This window comes from Bubalus bubalis, chromosome 7 (genome assembly GCF_019923935.1).
Source record: "Bubalus bubalis isolate 160015118507 breed Murrah chromosome 7, NDDB_SH_1, whole genome shotgun sequence".
NCBI classification, from domain to species: Eukaryota; Metazoa; Chordata; class Mammalia; order Artiodactyla; family Bovidae; genus Bubalus; species Bubalus bubalis.
This window is the reverse complement of record NC_059163.1, coordinates 96,396,136-96,405,547: the sequence shown is the minus strand read 5'-3', so window position 1 is coordinate 96,405,547 and position 9,412 is coordinate 96,396,136. Positions and strand designations below refer to the sequence as shown.

At 39.3% G+C, this 9,412-nt stretch overlaps 1 pseudogene; it reads left to right on the top strand.

The window, feature by feature from the left end:
- The first annotated feature begins 1,226 nt into the window (after positions 1-1,226).
- On the top strand, positions 1,227-1,326 carry LOC112586290 (annotated as a pseudogene).
- Positions 1,327-9,412: the final 8,086 nt, after the last annotated feature.

Below are 9,412 nucleotides of genomic sequence, written 5' to 3'. Positions count from 1 at the left end.
TAATGTCCTAAGAATAATCCTAATGTCCTAAGGATAATTGCTTTTTTTCAAGAGTAATGAATCAGAGCTGTAACATATTCTAGATTTGACTGGTTTCTGTTAAATAAATATTAAATTTTTAGGGCAAATCTCAGGTGGAAATAGTATATGATCCTTTTTTATATCATTAAGTTTGATTTCATAATATTTTGTTTAGAATATTTGTGTCTATGTTCATGAGAGATATTGATCTGCAGTTTAGTTTTCTCCTTCCAGTTTTATTGTGATATAGCCAACATACAGCACTGTATAAGTTTAAGATGTAAAGAATAAGGATTTGACTTGCATAAACCATGAAATGATTACCACAATAAGTTTAGTGAACATCCATCATCTTATATAGTGTGTGTGCTCAGTCGTGTCCAACTCTTTGAGACCCCATGGACTGTAGCCCACCACTCCTCTCTCCGTGGGATTCTCGAGGCAAGAATACTGGAGTGGGTTGCCATTTCCTCCTCTAGGAGATCTTCCCGACTTAGGGATCTAAACCACATCTCTTATGTTTCCTGCATTGGAGGCAGGTTCTTTACTACTAGCACAACTGGGTTACAAATTGTCCAGGCAATAATACTCAAGTGGATTGTCATTTCCTATGCCAGGGGATCTTCCAGACTCAGGGATTGAACCTGTGTTTCTTGCATTTCCCGCATTGGCAGATGGATTCTTTACCACTGCACCACCTGGAATCCTACACATCTTAAAATATAGGTGCTCAATTTTGAGTTTAAAAATTTTTAAACAGTTTGATTACTCTTTATAAGTGTGGAGTCACACTGTTTTCCTAAGCTCTTTGTAAACAGGCTTAAGCAGGAGGAAAAGGTGAAAGTAAAATGTTGAAAGAAAACTTTCAACATGTTTCTAAAGTTAATTCTAATTACTTCACTGCCCCCATTTTTATTTTTCACTTTCTTCTAAAAACCTGCCTTGTTTTGTCTGCACATGTTGAACTAGGGTGCCTTTGTGGTTCTGTCTGAAAGTACACATCCTTCCTACTCTTTTTTTTTTTCCCCTCTTCTGCATTTCTTGGTGTCTCTTGCTCCTTCTCAATTCACAAGTCTGATCTCATATATATTTTATATAAATTATAGACAAGACTCTGCAGTCAACGGCATACTCCAATTTGTCTCATGGTTACATGTTTGTTTTAGCCATTACATCCTTCAACTTGGGAATCAAAAGAAAGGGCAATGCTCACCTTGGAAGCACATATGCCAAAATTAGAATCATACAGAGATTAGCATGTCCTCTGCAAAGATGATGTAAATTTGTGATACATTTCATATTTTCCCACCTGTATGAAAAGATGCATCATACATCATTAGGGAATTGGAAATTTTTTTTTAAAAAATGAGATTGTTTCCAAGACATATACTTTAGAATAACTAAAATCCAAAACACTGCAACATCAAATGCTGGCAAGAATGTGGAGCAACAGAGAAAATACAATCATGCTGGTGGGAATGCAAAATGGTACAACCGCCTTGAAAGACTGTTTGGCAGTTTTTTCTAAAAAATAAACATATTCCTACCATAAGATGCAGAAATCACATTCCTTGGTATTTACCCAAATGAATGGAAAGCTTATGCCAAGATAGAAACCTGCACGTGGATATTTAAAACAGTTTTAGTCATAGAACTTCAGTAGGTGAATGGATCAACGGGTCCATCCAGACAATGGAGTATCATTCAGTGAGCTACCAAGGCATGGCAAGACACAGAGGAACCTTAAATGCCTATTAGTAAGTGAAAAAGCCAATCTTAAAAGACAATTCATTATTCACGATAATGAATCCAGCTGTAAGACATTCTAGAAAAGACAAAACTATAGAGATAGCTAAAAAAATATAAAATAAAAAGATCAATGGTTGCCAGGGGCTAGAGGGGAGGAAGGGATAAGTCAGTGGAACACAGGGGACTTTTAGAGCAGTGAAACTGTTCTGTAGAATACATGCCACTACATTCATAAAAATCCACACAACATATAACACCAAGAATGGTACAAATGAACTTACTTGGAAAACAGAAATAGACTCACAGCTGTAGAAAACAATTTATGGTTACCAGAAGGGAAAGGAGGCCAGGAGGGGTACAGGGAGATTGGAGTTGACACATACATGCTTTTATATACAAAATATATAACTAATAAGGACCTTACTGTGTAGCACAGGGAACTCTACTCAGTATTCTGGAATGACCTGTATGGGAAAAATCTAAAAAAGAGTGAGTATATGTATATATATAAAACTGAATCACTAAGCTGTACACTTGATGCTTAACACAACATTGTAAATCAACTACAATCTGATAAAATTAAAAAAAAAGAGTGAACCCTAATGTAATCTACCAGCTTTGAATGATGGTTATTGTTCTATTCATTGACTCTAAAACGGTGACGGAACAGATTGAGCCCTCTCTTCATGGAGTTCTGATCCTAGTGGAAGACTGAGCCAATAAGATATGTAATAAAAAATTAAATGAAGTGCCTAGTTTATATTTTATACTCCCTTCTTTGTGCAAACAATTTTTTCTTGTTCTCTCTCTTCTTTGCACTCATACAAATGCATACACAGAAATTCACACATTAACACATACACACACAGCTGTGCATGTACCTATGGACCTGGTTGAAAGACCTCAGAAGAATAATGATATCTAGGGATACAACCTCTGCTGCTTTATGCCATGATTAATTTCCTTCTGAGTGACTTATTTTCCCTTGAGATTCTTTGGAATGTATTGATCCTTGGAAAATAGGTGTTTTGTAATAGATGAGAGTAAGAACAGGGGCATATAAATTGGAAAGGTGCCTGGGTGACTATTTTCTATGACCTGGTCTAACTTTGAAAGTGTAAGCCTCAATTGGTTAAGTCTCAGACAAGAGTATTATTCCAATACATTTTTAACATTACAACTCTGTTTAAAGTACACCCTGTTCTTCAAGGGATAAACTTTAAGCTCTTTGTCATTTGTGAACATGACTCTGAACAGTTATACTAACAAAATCAATAAACTTTAATTCCTTAACAGTACAAACTTTTATAATGCTAAGTGGAATAATTTATGTTCTTCTTTACTTTGAGTTTTTTAATGAATTAATTTTTTGAAGGCCTGTGATAAGTTATATAATGAGACATGTCCAAAATCTTGAAAAATCTCATAATAAGAGCAAAGTTCTTTCTCCATCTATGCAGATACTGTGTCCTTCCATGGTGGACTGGTGAGGTGTTAAGTCCCCAGCCTGAGGAGCAAGCTGTGGGCAGCAACTGGGAAAGATGGTGATGAAGGGGGACGAGAAACCCTGTTCTCTACTCCACTTTCTCTCCACCAAGATATAGTCTCCACCAGCCATGGCCTGTCAGCTGTTTCCACTGGGGAGTGACCTAGCCAGATTGAGCAGAATTACCATGATGCTCCCCCTGCTTTTCCACTAGAAAACCAGTCTTATGTGCCAGGCTCAGTTTTCTTGAGGGTTAAGGCTGAGGATGGGCTTCCCTGGTGGCTCAGATGGTAAAGAATCTGCCTGTAGTGAGGGAGACCCAGGTCCGATCCCTGTATTGGGAAGATCCCCTGGAGAGAGAATGGCTGCCCACTCCAGTATTCTTGCCTGGAGAATCCGATTGACAGAGGAGCCAGGCAGGCTACAGTCTATGAGATTGAAGAAAGTCAGACACGACTGAGTAACTAAAAAACAAGGGCCGAGGATATTCAATCGTCTACCTTGTTTTCAGTAAATGTAAATTGATCCTATAAACAAATAAAAAATAAATAAGTACATAAATAAGTAAATAGATAAGAATGAAAAAGCCCTCTTAATTCTAATTTTATTTCCACCTTCTCTCCAAATCTCCCTTTGAGCTCCATTCCAATGGTCATCCTATTTATATTTTTACAATAAATTATTCTTAGAATATAATGGTGTTTTCACTCAGCTGTGTCTGTCTCTTTCTGACCCTTTTGGACTGTAGCCTGTCAGACTTTTCTGTCAAAGGGATTTTTCAGGCAAGAATACTGAATTGGGTTGTCATTTCCTCTTCCAGGGGATCTTCTTGACCCAGGGATCGAACCTGTGTGTCTTGCATTGGCAGACAGATTCTTTACCACTGAGCCATTGGGGCAGCCCATTTATAGTGGTAGTGTCCATAAAATCCTATCATTCCTGGTTAAACAAAATATGACCATATATTGACAATTTTATTTTTACCCCTTCCCCAAAGAAAATGGCATTGTACAAATAAATGTAGCAATAATACCAGAATATTTTTTAAATGCCAGAGTCACTAATTTCACAAGCAAGTTAGGGTGGAAGCATTACTGGAAAATAAGATGGAGTTAGATTGGATGTTTCATCTTTATCCAGTTCTCAGTTGATCATCTCTTTTTCTGTTACCACAGTCTTCCTAATCAACAGAAGTTCCTGCTAGTGTGATTCAGAGTTGAGGAAATCGATTTTTCTTTTTAACATGAAGGTCACAGAATGATTTAAAAATCCATTCACCTGTTTAACAGCTTCTCTCTTACTTGGCTGGAAAAACAGTTGGAGAGCCACCTGGCTTTTCCTTAAAGCATCGTAAGGCAGCATGCTCCATGGAGAACAAAAGTGAGTATTCTGTTTTAAATCAAACATCCAGACATTTTCTCACCCAGTAAAAGAAATTGAAGATTGATTGTTTATTAGTCTCCTAGGGCCATGTTCATAAATTTGCACAAACTGGTGACATGAAACAATAGTAATGGAATCCGTCAATTCTGGGAGCTGGAAGTTTGAAATCAAGGAGCCATCAAGATGAGGCTCCTCTGAAGGCTTTAGGGGAGAGGCTTTGCTTACTCTTCTGGGCTTCTGGTGGTTGCTGGCAGGCCTTGGTATCCTTGGCTGCAGCTGTACCACTTTACTCCCTGCCTCTGTCTTCACATGGCCGTCTTCCTCTGTGACTGTATACTCCCTGACTTTTCTTTGAGGAACACTGACCCACACTAATCTAGTATGACCTGACTATAACTTAAATAATTACATCTGTAAAGACCTTACTTTCAAATAAGGTGACATTCTGAGGTTATGAGTAGACATAAATTATGGAGGGACAATATTATTGGAGAAGGCAATGGCATTCCACTCCAGTACTCTTGCCTGGAGAATCCCATGGACGGAGGAGCCTGGTAGGCTGCAGTCCATGGGGTTGCTAAGAGTCAGACACGGCTGAGCGACTTCACTTTCAAGTTTCACTTTCATGTTTCACTTTCACACATAGGAGAAGGAAATAGCAACCCACTCCAGTATTCTTGCCTGGAGAATCCCAGATATGGGGGAGCCTGGTGGGCTGCCATCTAAGGGGTTGCACAGAGTCGGACAGGACTGAAGCGACTTAGCAGTATTATTGGGTTTCCTAGGTGACTCAATGGTCAAGAATCCACCCGCCAAGGCAGAAGATGCAGGAGACATGGGTTCGATCCCTGGATTGGGAAGATCCCCTGGAGTAGGAAATGGCAACCCACTCCAGTATTCTTGCCTAGAGAATCCCATGGAGAGAGGCGTGGTGGGCTACAGTCCATGGGGTCACAAAGAGTGAGACACGATTGAGCGACTGAGCATGCATGCCCATTATTTCCCCACTACAATTCTCAAAGTAAGTCTATAACAGGTAAGTCTGGTTGCCAGGGAACTCAGAATAATAAGCAAATTTCTTGTCCTCCATGTGGGAAAAAGTGTCTACCAGTTGGGATTAACTTGGGAGTAATTTCAACTTCAAAGGGAAAGTAAACATCACCATAAAAGCTAAGAAAGTGTTCACTTGTGCCTGAAAACACAACAGGATAACTTTATTCTGTTAACATTTTATAGAGGTCTAATATTAAAATATATTGAATTGGATTACTAATAGAGTAAGAAATGGTTTGGTATCTACATATACCTTATTCACCTCTGGAAAGCATAATAGTTTGGATGCCCATTCTCTGCATATAGATTTTCTTTTAATCCTTCCGTTTGTCTAATTATCTTAGGCACAGTCCCATTGCTAGTAAGCATATGGTTATTCCAGTTTATCCAAAGGCACTCGAAAGAAATAACACAGTAAATAGAAACCCTCACTCATTCTAGAATGTGAAAATATTCAGTTTGGGATTATCAGAATTAAGATAGGAAATCTTGCCTTTAAAAAATCCTTTAGCCATTTTGTCAAAGTGATCCAGGCTATTTACTCCAGATAATGGAAAGAAGATATGATTCTGGAAATTATACAAATCCAAATCGTCCCTTGTGCAGCGCTTCAGTAAGAAAAGATTTTGTGACACCTACTGGCGGATAAGAATTGTGCTGCATGGTTCTGGAGGATAAGAACAACCTCAACAGCAACAGCAAAATACTCACTTGCTTTAATTTTCTGAAATAAATTGAAATCAGGTTCTTAGTTCCTGTCAATGTGGTATGAATAGGAAAGCCAGCTTCCCTCTCCTTATTTCCCTCCTCACCCAAAATGTGTGCAGTGGATCTGGGATCTTTGAAAAGTCCAGAAGATGTTAGAAATTTCTTGTTCTTATTGGTACTGCCAGTACTTACGGACATGCGCGTGCTCATTGGCCACTCAAGAATGGTCCTTTGGAAGCTTTTGCTGGCTTTTCTCTGCTCCCAACTTAGGCTCAGGAACCTCCTCAGAACCTCAATCCCAGTGTCTTGTCCTGAGCTTCCCAGTGAGCATCAGGGCACTGTCCCTTTCTGAGGTCTTGGTCTCCTCCGTTGAAGGAGAGGTGGTCTAATCTGGAAACATCTGTCATCTTGATGACACATCCCCTTTCTAGTTTACACTGATTCCTTTTTCTCTTCCCCAGGAACTGGCACTTTCACAGCTTCCTCTTCAATTCTTGCCTTCGTCTTTCCTACTCTGAGATAGTCCTTGCTGTTTCCTACGTAATGTGAGTTTCTCTTACCCAAGAGAGAGGGTTCTGATAAGAAATACCCAGACCAGTTAATTTTTTGTTTTTAATTAATCTTTTTATTTTTCAGATACTTGTAGAAGTGTATGTAGTTGTAAGAAATACTTGAGAGAGATTCCATGTGTCCCTTACCCAGTCACACCTAATGGTAATAACGTCTTGCAGAACTTTGGTGCTTTATCACAGCCGGTGCTGTGTGAAGTCAGTGCAGCCGAGACACAGCACGTTCCATCACCACGGAGCATCCTTTATGTTGCTGTTGTAGACTCACACCCACTTTCTTCTCCTCCACCCCCTGTCCATCTCCCATCCCCACAGTGGAAACAGTGTCAGACTTTATTTTGGGGGGCTCCAAAATCACTGCAGATGGTGACTGCAGTCATGAAATTAAAAGACGCTTACTCCTTGGAAGGAAAGTGATGACCAACCTAGATAGCATATTCAAAAGCAGAGACATTACTTTGCCAACAAAGGTTCGTCTAGTCAAGGCTATGGTTTTTCCTGTGGTCATGTATGGTTGTGACAGTTGGACTGTGAAGAAGGCCGAGCGCCGAAGAATTGATGCTTTTGAACTGTGGTGTTGGAGAAGACTCTTGAGAGTCCCTTGGACTGCCCCCAGTCCATTCTGAAGGAGATCAGCCCTGGGATTTCTTTGGAAGGAATGATGCTAAAGCTGAAACTCCAGTACTTTGGCCACCTTATGTGAAGAGTTGACTCATTGGAAAAGACTCTGATGCTGGGAGGGATTGGGGGCAGGAGGAGAAGGGGACGACAGAGGATGAGATGGCTGGATGGCATCACTGACTCGATGGACGTGAGTCTGAGTGAACTCTGGGAGTTGGTGATGGACAGGGAGGCCTGGCATGCTGCGATTCATGGGGTCGCAAAGAGTCGGACATGACTGAGCGACTGAACTGAACTGACTGGACCCCTACTAATAATCTGTCCCTCGTTTCTATAACTTGTTACTTCCAGTATAAATGGAATAATTATTTAATCTTTGTTAACTGCTTTTTTTTTTCTCATGGAGTGTCTCCTTGGAAATTCATACAGATTGTTGCTTGTGCTTATGTCAATATTTTGTTCCTTTTTGTTGCTAAGTTGTACTCTAGATCTATGCGTTTGTTGAGGTACTTACCTACCGAAGGACATCTGAATTACTACCATTTTGGGGCTAGTAATAATAATGTTTCCATAGACATTTGTGAACAGGTTTTCAGTGTTCAACTCTCTGTGATAAATGCCTAGGAGTATAATTTCTAGGTCATATGGTAGTTGCATGCCTAGTTTTTAAGAAAGTATTAACTGACTTTCAAGGATTGCTGTACCAGTTTGCATTCATACCAATAATGTATGAGAGAGCCACTTTCTCCACATCCTTGTTGGTATTTGGTGTTGTTAATACATTTTATTTTAGCCATTTTAATATGTATATAGTGATTTCCCATTGTTTTAATTTGCATTTCTAGCTGCGACTACTTACTCTCAGCCATCAGAAAAGAGGGCCGTCTTGTGTGGGCTTTTCATTTCCGGTCAGAAAGCAGGATGTCTGCATTCAGTACAGCTTCTGTCTTCAAACTGGCACTTGTGTACATGAGATATTTGATGTGTGAACTGTTATTCTGTTTTACCTCGTTAAGATTATCCCAAAAAGGACAATCTCCTCTTTCAGTTTCCATGTGTTATTAACATGCCTTGAGGAGTTAAGTTTTAGTCATTTTTGTACCCTCAAATCCTGACAATAAGTTACATATTTGACGAACTAATTAATTGATCTAGTAAGCATGAGTATATGGACAGGACTTAATGTTTAAGTATTACTATACCTAATACCTGCCTAGCACTTCAGAGGCCACCATGGGCTTCAATTTAGATGACTGAAGTTGACATTTATAGAAAACCCGAGAGGTAGGCATTTCCAACTCGAGGGCCAGGAACTAGTTCTGCCACTTATTTGCACAATGATCTCAAATTAGCCAAAGAATAGTACCTCATGGTTCTTAACTGTCTAAATGTTGAAAAATATACCCTTATCCCTAACTTGAGCTATAAATTGGAAATAAGTGTAGTACTTACAGGAATAAATTCAGAATCAACTTACACTTGCAGTGCTAGGCACATGGACAACATTTTAAAATATTAGCAAGAGAGAAATTGCCCAATAAAATGCAAATATTAAATAAATATATTATTATTTGTCATTAACATTATTATTAACATTAACATTATTCTTGTCATGAACAAGAATGAATCCTAACACAAAAATGCATTTTAAGAAGCATCAGATCATTTTCAGTTCATTTCAGTTCAGTCACTCAGTTGTGTCTGACTCTTTGCGACCCCATGAACTGCAGCACACCAGGCCTTCCTGTCCATCACCAACTCCTGGAGCTTGCTCAAACTCATGTCCATTGAGTGGGTGATGCTATCCAACCATCTCATCCGC